Source organism: Anneissia japonica, unplaced genomic scaffold (genome assembly GCF_011630105.1).
Source record: "Anneissia japonica isolate Jap-2015-1 unplaced genomic scaffold, ASM1163010v1 scaffold9633_len67152_cov97, whole genome shotgun sequence".
Lineage (NCBI taxonomy): Eukaryota > Metazoa > Echinodermata > Crinoidea > Comatulida > Comatulidae > Anneissia > Anneissia japonica.
The window spans coordinates 11,251-23,114 of NW_022758547.1; positions in this window are offsets into that span (position 1 = coordinate 11,251).

Consider the following 11,864-nt stretch of genomic DNA (forward strand, 5'->3'; position numbering starts at 1 on the left):
ATGACGTCATCGTTAGCGAACGAAAATCGGTATAAAAATGTTGGATCGTCTCCCTACCGTCACTTCTCGCTCAAAAATGGAGACTGTCAGTAGCAACGACGAAATACTCGCAAGACTGTATCGATACGTAAGGGCTCTCGGCGGACTCGTAATAATCCAACGCCAGATTTACTACCTCGCAGTCCCATCCGATTACCCTGAACATCTTTTGGAGATCTTGCATATGCTACGAAGTTATCACTGCGAATTCGAACTGAAATTGGAGTCTAGCATTATGGAAATCGACAACATTCTCACGAAACTGACGACCGGAGTCACCGTCGTCGGTTCGACGTGTCCTGCTAACGTAACCGTCGACGAATTCGAAAAGATCGTTTGTCCGGATCTGAAGACGGCCGTTCGAAATCTAAACTGCTATGTTACAACTACGCTGAATATTGCAAATAGGAATGAGTTTAACTACCTGGCCGATTTATACGCAAGTGCAAAAACATTTTCAGATTTGGTACATGGACTGGAGGTGTCACTACAGAAGTCTCCGAAACCTGACCCGCACCACGAACAAGAAGTGATAGATCGATCGACATGCGGGAAATTTCGCTCGATCCTTGCCAAAATCAAAGTAATTCTTTCCGAAATCAATCCTCTGATCTGGTCCGATTGCAAGTTCTTTAGACTCCAGATGATCAAGTACGTGCTTAACGCGCACTTCATGATGCTCGAACGTGTTCTGTCAAAGTTGACAAATTGGGAAAAGCATCCGCAGTCGAGTGCCGACGTCAAAGAACATGTGTTTCGTACGGTGGACGTAGAGACTTTCGTCGTGGCGTCAACCGAACTTAGAAACCAAGAGGACGCTATGCTCGGTCTTTTGATGTCGTGCACTAATGAAGACGGAATAGACGATATAGCAAGAGCCATTACCGATTTTACAGCAACTTTGTCAAACTTGGAATATCTCACTAAAACATAACATTTCGAGCCTGCGTTGTTGAAAATATGTGTGATATACTCAGAAGGTGGTGGTTCTGCTTGTGGCCGTGAACACGTGCCTTTGAACGCTTCGCGTCTGTTCGTCCTGTTTGAACGAAAACGACATGCTCTCTATTCGACCCTCCCAGGCCATCGGAGAAGTGGAATCGTCGAGGCGGTAAGCGACTCGACAAAAAGCCATTCCCGCGGGTTCCACCTCTCGTCGACCTCCGTTGAGCTCGAGGGAGGAGATGCATCCTTCGACGCCCCGTAATCCGTTCACGGTTCCAGTGACGAAGTCGCCGCCAAGATTTAGATGGGTGTTGGGACACTCCAGCTTCGTCGTCTCCCTCCGGCCGCCGTTCGTCGTGACGGACACGGAGGCGTTCGCGATCTCTCTCTTCAGTCGGTTCCAACGGTGGACGTGCAGAAGATTCGGACTGTAGTACTGCATTGTTCCGGAACCGGTGTTCAGGTCGACGCTGGCGTAGCCGGCCCACAGCGAGATCGTGATGTAGTCGACGTCTCCGGAAGCGGTGAGCACGTGTCCGGTCGCGTTTTTCGGTTTGATCGAGAACGAAAGATCTCGAACGTCGGTCATGGGCATCAGAGACGTGTGCCTGGCGCCGCTTTCCAGCCGAAACGACTTGGACGGAATCCGTTGCTGCACCACCACTGTTTCATGCAGTGCAATTTATAGAAATTAAGTAGCACGCCCTCAGTTTTCAGTTTGCGTACAAATCGTATTCCAGCTGTTATAGCGGGCGCTGTTTAAAGACCCGGAAGTAAGTTGGTGCTTTGTTTTGTAAACAATACTGCCCAATCACAAGGCTTAGCTTTCGAAAAAAAAACAAAGTTTCGATGATGTCATCATCCGGGGACCTTAAACTTCACAATAGCCTAACCATGCTTGTCTTTCCATTTTGAAAAGCGTAGAAAATAATATGAGAAGGTAGGTGGAATTTTGCAATCTTTTAAATAAATTTTTTGCCACCAATGTTATTGTAAACTTGAAAAGCATGAATTTCGAAATCGTCAACTATTTTTTGACTAAGGCATGTAGGTTTGTCTAATATGAATAATTATATTATATTATATAATTATGTCTAACTTGAATAATTATATATAAAAAAAATTGTGATGTCGTTTTTTGTACTGTGCAAAAACGTGTGCAGCACCAGCAGGTTAGTAGTACACGTGGGCTATGGTCTTGTGTACAACATTCACGACCATACAGTATAATGTTGGAGGCTGACACTTACCCTACCTACCAATGTAGACAAACTTTGAATTAGGTAGGCATAGGCCTAGGCCTAGTGATATAATTTCTGTAATCTATGTAGCCTAGGCCATAGGCTAGGCCTAGCCTAGGCTCTAGGCCATTGACATGTATAGACTGGGGGGAGTCTAAGCCTAGTCAGACTGATCATAAATAAGCAAGTTTATTATAATAGAGGTTAGTGCTAAAGACTGAATATATATAGGCTAGGGATTAAGGCACATGAAAAAAATAATAAATTAAGTTTTTTATTTAGCTGTAATATTTATTTGTAAATATTGTAAAAAAATGGTTCAATTTCATTCTTCTTTAAAAAAAGTCACAAAATTGCATTTTTTTTTTTAAAGAAGTTGGCGTAATTATTTATAGGGCAAAAAAAAAAATTCTTGGGAAAAAGGCCTAGGCCTATTTCCCAAGTTTTTTATGTAGGTTAATGGGATAAATCTAATAAATAAACATGCGCCATTATTTGTTCGAACACTACAAATTGCTCTTGTTAGTTAGGTAGTTGTAAAAAAAAATCCGACACCTTATAACGTTAAAACATTTATCTGTTTATTTCAGTTTTGTACGATCATCAACATTCAAAATCTGTAGTGCCAGCGATTAGACAGTCGTTGAACCAAACATCAGGTGACAACAACATTGAATTAGAAACACTTGGTATAATAATAATGTACACATTATATTAGGTTGATCGGGTGTAGAGTCGTTTCGGCCCTGAGTCGTTGCGGCCCTGCATTAACCAATGAAAACTGTCAATATGCACTATGCTAAAATTTAAAGTTACCCAACCAGTTAAAAAAATGTATCACAGTGTTCCCCCGAAGCCGTTTTAGCCATCAATTTTTTCCAGTAAAATAACAGGCCAACCAGTAAAAATTTAGATTTTTGAAAAATTTAAAAAAAAATACTGATAGGCCTAGGTAGTCGATACTGGCCCTCTTTCAATGAATTAACATCATTCCAATCTATGGCAACAGTAGGCTATGAATATACGTGGTGCTCTTCAAGTCATTATCAAAAAAGTTATTTTAAGAAAGTCACTCAAAAAGGGGGTAACACCTCACACTGTGTGCATTGCTGAATTTTTACGGACAAATTTACCAGTAAAAATTTGTCAATTGGGAGAATACTATATCACAATGGTAACACACAAAATGCCATCACTGTTTGCTAAAAAAACATATACGATTTATATCAACAAATATATCAATCAACATTCAAATTGTTTCAGGTTCACTTCATTGGTGACTGACACTGTTACTAGCATTGGACACTTGGTTTATTCTTCAGCGATTGCTGTAAAAAAACAAAGGTACAGTGTAAAAAATTGTATTTTAATTTACTTGCTTATTAAATATGATTACAGTATTATAACATGCTAAAAAATATAAATTAATTGTACAGTGCTCTGTTAACTGGTATTCATACCGCGTTTTCTCCGCTTTGGCTGCTCAACCTCATTTTGTATAACGGGTATCGTTGTTGTGAAGTGTGCCCTCATTATGGACAAATTCTGTTTGGCTTTGTCAGGCATTCCACTAACAAACCGTCTTCGTTTGTTGAACACAGCATGTATTGCTTCTCCGCCCTGTTCTCCAAGTAGGCCAAGCCCAAAGTGCCATTTTTTCACTTGTTCTATCACATGCTGCTCAAGCATATGTAATTTTGGCGTCACTGACATCCCAGTTGTTTTGTATGAAACCATAAATTTCTTAATGTATGTTTCTGTAAATAAAAAGACAAATTGTAATCCATATTAAACTGTATACCAAGGTTTAAACCATAATTATATAAGGTTTTAATGAATATACTTACCAAGATGATAAATTTCTGCATCATTCATGAAGTTGCAATGGCTCATGCTATTGTGAACTTCTCCATATAGCAAAAATAGGTCTTTGATTTCTTCAAGCTTCTTTAATTTTGTGGCTACTAGCCTCAATTTTCCAATGCCAATCTTATCTTCTATTTTGCTTTTTACACCTTCTTTTGGAACTTTGAATAAATCATGTATTACTGGAACCTAATGAAATTAATAATAAAAATATTTATTAATTGATAATGGTAATTATTACTTGTTTATAATTACAATTTATTATACAATACAATTAAATAAAAATCAAATCAAATCAAATCAACATTTATTTCTTTCACAATATAACAATAAAAAATATATAATTTTTAACAAATATCTAAGGTATTATATGTATATACACTATTTTAGTAAATATAATTTAAATTGAAAGAGGCATGTGCCCTGTAAGTAAAATTAATTGGAAACAAAATTCCAATTAAAACTTGTGATGGGCTAGCCAGATAATATATTATAGTAAGTAATAAGTAAATATATAATAAAGAAGAACTAAAAAGACATATAAACATAGAGGAAGCACAATTAATTGATGTAAAAAAATTAATCAATAAAAAACACGACTGACTAAGTATTAAATTAATTATAATTTGAAAACAACTGTACCTGTAGTGCTTTATGCACATGGTTGCCATTGAAAGCCTTTCCATGATATTGTTGCCGTTGAATTTTGTTACGTTGCAGAAATTCATCCAGTGCATTAACGATAGGGCCTGTGCCAAATGGCAAGTCATTATCTAGAAGTTTGTCCTATTAAAAAATATAAATGTATTGATTGAAACAGTATATTAACAACTCATTATAACAGACTGCATAGTTTCACAAAAAAGTGTTTAATCAAATTAAAATAGGTTTTCCTATTTTAATTTGATTAAACACTTTTTTTGTGAAACTATGCAGTCTGTTATAATGAGTTGTTAATATACTGTTTCAATCAATACATTATAACAGACTGCATAGTTTCACAAAATAGTGTTTAATCAAATTAAAATAGGTTTTCCTATGGTTATTTTGTCAATACATACAATTTCTTAATAATACATACAATTTTAGACATTTCTTCCTTTTCCTTTATTATCTTTTTGATTTGTTTCTCAATAGATTTTTTGTCATCTCCTTGGTAGAAGCTTAAAGGAAGCCCATCTTCAATTTCTTCAATTTCTTCTATCAGTTTCTTTCTCTTTTGCTTCAAATCTGTAAATTATAACATATTATTACAGCCGTAACTAAATATCTTACTAATTACACATAATTTGAAAAAATGGATACAAGGTCGAACCCAGTGGAGTCGTCACAGTGTCCAACTGCAGAATGATTGAAGGTAAATACATATCTACTGTACTTAGTTACCTGATTTTTCTTTTACTTGAATCTTTATTCGCTCACTGAAATCATCTAAATCATCATCGTCATCATCATTAGCATCATTTTTGGCAATATTTACTTGAGACTTGTATACAATCATGTCGATTTAATGGGCATCTGTTTCCAGCTTCTCATATAGCTTCTTGAAAATCCCTAACGATACATGAAGAGACGGAACAGAAACCTAAAACGAAATGTAAAATACATTATAATTATAACTAACCCTTAAAAATATGAATTGTATGCCGAATTTTAGACACAGAATGCTTACATGATCAATTTCAGTGTCTACTAAGGGCTTCCTTATGACACATCTTGACACTTCTTTGGCCATTTCCTTTCTTCCATCTTCTAGAAATTTTGCATAATCATGGTTGATTTGCTTTAATGTCCGGTGTTCTAATGGTGTTTCTCCATCTTTGATTTCCTTCGCAGTTTGTGTGCAATAAAGGCATGGACAACATCCTTTTGGAAGAATGTACAATAAATTTTATTAAACAGCCAATACCATTTTTCAACTTCTATATACAGTATGGATTTTTTTTAATGTAATTCTTTGTAATAATAATATTTATCTTTCTAATATAATTCTTCTTGATATTATGAATTTTAAACTTTCCCTTTTGTACATTGTATTTGAATTTGATATTTTACTATTTTGCATGTTTTTTGATATTGTCCGTTTTGATGTTCTTTGATGTTTTGATATTCTATATGTTTTCTATATTAATTGTAGTGTACTAAAGACAATTTTCTGATATATTTTATATTAGACCCAATAAATGCTGTGGATAGCAGCCCATTCATTCATTCATGAATACGACAATCCTTACTAAATAATAAGTACTGTACTGTATATCAACCCATAAAGTGCTTACCATTAGGTCCAAGAAGCCCATAGAGCTTTGTAAGGTAAGCATAGTCGCCGAAACCAAACAGCCTTAGAATATAGTCCCTGTGTATTAATAACATAAAAAAAATCAGCAATTCAATTAGATTGCTAAATGAAATTTATAGACTTAAATTTAAAAAGAGAGTATAAAATTGTATAATTTACAGAGTGTAAATCTTTTACTAACATAAAATTGTAAAAATATCTTTTTCAATGCATTATTTACCTCCATTTGGTCCCATCCATTTTTGCAATTGCATGCGATATATTTGGCAAGGTTGCCTCTATGTTGAACATGCAATCTGGCGCCTCAAACAGGAGAACGACTACAACATTTCTGGTTGCATTTGGATTTTTTATGTTGACAATTTGTATTTCAAATTTAGTTGACCCACCCCCCTGATCCCCCCCAAATTTCAGCCATATTTCTCCATTGTGTGGCACAAGATTATTCAGCCTGCAAAATTAAATCATAATTATACAGTATTCAATTTTTTTTATTTACAGAAGTAATGGTAATGGTTGGAGACTTATATAGCACATAATACACGGTCTCTATGCGCTTAACAGAAAAACAGAAAATACAATCTATCCTAGAGTGTAACCTAAGCAAACCAAGCTGAAAAAACAACCGAAACAGATTAACGCATTCAAATTAAATTTGTATTGATGTCAACCTATACATCCTGAAGTAGATGACCATTAGAAAGGTATCACAATGATTTGTAAATACACTTACATTAAATGTTGTTCTAAGTGAGAGGTGACAGTTCAGATGTGTATAAGAGACAGCCTTATGACACATCTCGACACTTCTTTTGCCATTTCTTTCCTTCCATCTTCTAGAAATTTTTCATAATCCTGGTTGATTTGCATTAATGTGCGGTGTTGTAATGGTTTTTCTCCTTCTTTGATTTCCTTCGCAGTTTGTGTACAATAAAGGCATGGATAACGTCCTTTTGGAAGAATGTACAATAAATTTTATTAAACAGCCAATACCATTTTTCAACTTCTATATACAGTATGAATTTTTTTTAATGTAATTCTTTGTAATAATAATATTTATCTTTCTAATATAATTCTTCTTGATATTATGAACTTTAAACTTTCCCTTTTGTACATTGTATTTGAATTTGATATTTTTCTATTTTGCATGTTTTTTTATATTGTCCGTTTTGATGTTCTTTGATGTTTTGATATTGGAGACTTCTGAACTCTTATATGTGGTGTTGGTTATAAGAGTAACCTTTCTGGGCTGAAATATGAAACAAGCAATATTTTTGAAAATAAGTATTCAAACAATCGCATGCAATGACAGTGCAGAGTGATATTGTTCCTACACCAAATAATGAGCAAACAAGAATTCATAACAAGAGTGACTGTATGGTTCTATTGGATAATACATACCCTTCCAAATGTTTGGATTTTGTGCTGGCCATCATTTTCTTTAAGGTTTTTGAGAAGTACTTTATCAGATAGTTGTTGAATTGACTTGCGAATTTGAGTGTTTGTCTCAACAGCATATAATAATTTTTTTGACATAGATGAAAGTTCTGTTGTTTGCTGAAATTCTTGCGCGTTCGGAATGCATGTATGCTTAGATGTTTCTGAATATTTAATTTTTAATTCGCAATTATTACACGACACTTCAGCTGCAAAAAGTGCCTCTTTTGCTAAAGTTTGTGGCAAGTTGAAATTATTAAAATTCAACAAATAATTACAAACAAAATATGGAATTTGCTTCCGTAAAATAGTACAAAATACGGAGTTCACACAATCGTAACAAAAGCTGTGTCCACATGTACTAACTAAGTAATTTGGACATAAAACATTGTCACAGATAGAACATAAATAAATACTGTTCATTGCTAGTAATTTAAAGTTACGATGCTGATGGTCACATGGCAAATTGGGTTTTGGCGTTACTTCTATAACGTTCTTGTATTTGATTCTAGTATAGGCTTGCGATTGTTGTCTGTACATAAAACATGTAATGCAGCTGCTAATAGAATGATTACGAAAGTTAAAGATCAGTTTGCATCCATCCTTGTAGCTCTGAAGGTTGCAATTCCTGCAAATGAAGCTAGGAAAAATTTCGTGATTGTAGTTAAATGAAGTTGTAGCTAATTTAAGATCCACGCGTGAAGCCCATTTTCTATCCTTTTCCACACGAGCTGTAGATCGAAATTTTTTCCCACAAGCGCAGCATATGCCTGCAACAGCTGTTGTGTGGTATTCCATCTATATAAAAAAAAAAATTTATAAATTAATATTCTATATATACTGTATTTATTGTATTAAGTTTTGTATTTTTTAAATGATATACTGTATTTTAATACTTGCAATTTTGTTTATAATATTTTAATAATTTACATAAAATAAATTCATCTCAGCCTTTGTATATTTTGTGTATTTATACCTGAATAAATTAATACATATACTGTAAGCTAATACAGTGTATAGGCCTATATTATATATATTAATTATACTAATTGTGTTATATATTCAATAAAATTACTGAACTGACATAATTGATGATTGAGTGTCTCTTTTTATCAATGATTTTTGCCCCAAAATACCAACAGTACTGCGCTACACCAATTAAGTAGGCCTAGCTATGGACACGCACTGCTGGCTTTGTTTACACACGCAAATATCATCACTTGACCTTCAACCCAATTTTCATGAACTGGAGGTCTTTGGCTTAGCTATCCCTAGCACCGCGGTTACAGTCGTGAGTGACAAAACCGCTGTATTTATGTCGGTTGGAAATTTATTAATTACGTTAATATATTAAAAAACGACATTTTTTTAAAACTTGTTTACAAATATTAGTAATTGTAGTAAAAGAATATCGAAAAGATAATCTGAAAATAGTTGACGATTTACCGTAAACGGTTTTCTACGATGAACGTTCGTCTGCTATTTATTCCCCGCTCGCCGGCGTAGGGGATTCCATTCTAGGCTCTGAATACTGGACTCGATTGAGCCTCTAATTGTGAAATAATACGAGTGTGTGGTGTGTTTTTGTTAACCTTCTCAATAATTTAGACTTGTATTTTAACTAAATATTAACGTGTTTTAATATTCTCATTAACTTAATAAGGGCTAATATGTAATGTTTTGTCATAGTGTTTTCATGCATCAGCGTGATAAACTCGCTTGCCGATTTCGATAACAATAACAAACGATGACGTCACCCAGAGGCTTCGTTCCAACATAAATAAGGAAAGGCGCTGTAAGAACTTTTCTTCCGCACTGAAACAGTGGTGGCACGTAGGTTTCGGGCTGTTCTTCCTTTTCGTTGGACAATGAAACGAGTTGGTCTTGGACCCGAGAGGAACACGACTGCAGATCTCCGTGTCTGATTTCCATATCGTTGAACGTCATCTGCGCGACGCACGCTTCCACAGACGGCGAACCTTCTGTGCGGCTGACGTGCAGCCACGTGTCGAAGTCCAGACTACTGTAATTGCAGTTGACCTTTCTCCACGGCTCCGGCCGATCGTTGACCTTCAATCGAGTAGAATTCCCTATCCTGAGTACTTCGAAAACGGTTCCAGGTGCCGGTGGCGATTGGACTCGAACTCTGGACGACCAACGGTCCGGATCCCATTTCGAAAGTTGCTCTCACTCTTCCGTGGTCGGCTATCCTCATGAACGCGTGATCGCGAAATTCGTCTCCCAGGAAGAAAATCTGGCCGCCGTCGTTTCCTTTCCTCAATTTCATGTAGAACGAGATCCGCAGACGGTCGTTCATGCTTTTGTGAATCAATGACACTCGGACAGCATTACGGGTACCATCATCGTTTCGTCCGTCATTTCTAGATTCGCTCGTTGTTGTCGGCGTTGTCGTCGGCTTCATATTGGTGATATCTTTCCGTGGAGGGTGGCAGTTCTACGTCGACCGAATTTACTGTTATCCCTCGCATGCAGCCGACAAAAGAGTTCATACTCGTTGAGTGTCTGGAACCTACGGAGATCGCACCCGAAAACATCGAGTCTCGATCGATCTCTGTTCCGGTGCCGGCAATCCCGTTCACGTCAAGCCGTGCGAAGCCGCCCATCTTGCGAATGTCTACGTCGTACCAGACGCCCGTCTTCAGCGTTTTCGCGTTTCTCAGGATAGCTAACTTTCGCGAAACGAGAAACGTGACCACCATCTTCAAATTGATCACGGACACGTGAACGTAACTCTGTTGCCCGTTCGCGTTCAGAACGTGGCTGGTTCCGGTTTCGTCTAGTTTCAGCGCGAACGAGAATTTTAGATCTCGGGAGGTGTCAAACGGTTGAAATTGAATTTGCTATCTTTTCCGAATCTGTACGTCCGGACTTTTTTTTCTTCGGAAAACGGGACCGAATACCGACAGATTGGCAGGGTTTTTGCCAAAGAAGGCACTATCGCCATTCCGTTGACGGTTAGGTCTCTCAATCGACCGACGAACGCTCCCTGTCGCTCCAAGCAACAGGGTACCGATCGACGCGACGAATCCTCCTCTCGGAATCCGGCTGACAGGCCCCACCGTTCCGTTCACGTTGACGTGCAACGCTGAACCGTTCCATCGGACGTCGACATCGTGCCAGATTCCGAGTTGCAGTTCCCCTTCGCTCATCGCCGCTGAGAACCCGCCGTCGAAGTTTAGCAGAGCCACGACCCAACCGCGACGTACGCTCACGTCCGCGTAATAACGATCGAGTCCTTCGGTTCGCAACACGTTTCCCGTGTTCCAGGTTTCCAATTTCAACCCCAACGAGATCTTCGCAGAACCTCCCGAAGAAGCAGGTATCTCGACCGTATCGCGCGAGGTGTTTCGAAAAACGTGACAGGTAGGTATCGACGAGGATGGAGGTGTATCGCACGGCACGGCGGTTTTAATATAGACAATAAGTAGTGAGCCCTCTGTTGGTCACTATTATACATTTTAGATATTCTCGTAGTTGGGGGTGCTAACGCGGAAGCGATATTTTCATTATTCTCCATATATGGGTTTTTAAATGACCAACCAACAGCTTTAAAATTTAAAAAATAATGAATATTTATGATATTATCTAAAAAGACATGCTAAACAGTTCCGTAGTATAACATAGGTTCGATGTCATGGCTCCTGATTTTACGTGTGAGTATTTGAATTTATTCCATGTTTTTCACACAAAACTTAAGAAAATCTGGCATGTAAAGTTTACATGGCTATAAATAATTTTTGCAAATTTTTGAAACATTGCAACTCGCTCCATCCCAGCTAGCAAAGCGACGTTGGCCCAACGTTGGTAAACGTTGGCAAACGTCGGTAAGCGTCGGGGTCGGATATCTGACGTTGGTACGACGTTGGTGTTTGGTTGCAAAATTTGGTCGGAGAAGTAACGTCAAACCAACATTGGAATTTCACGTTGGCCCAACGTATGAATATATTTGTCGATTTTCCGATGTCGTCCCAACGTTGGTAAACCGTCGTAAATATTCAGTCTGACTACCGACGATG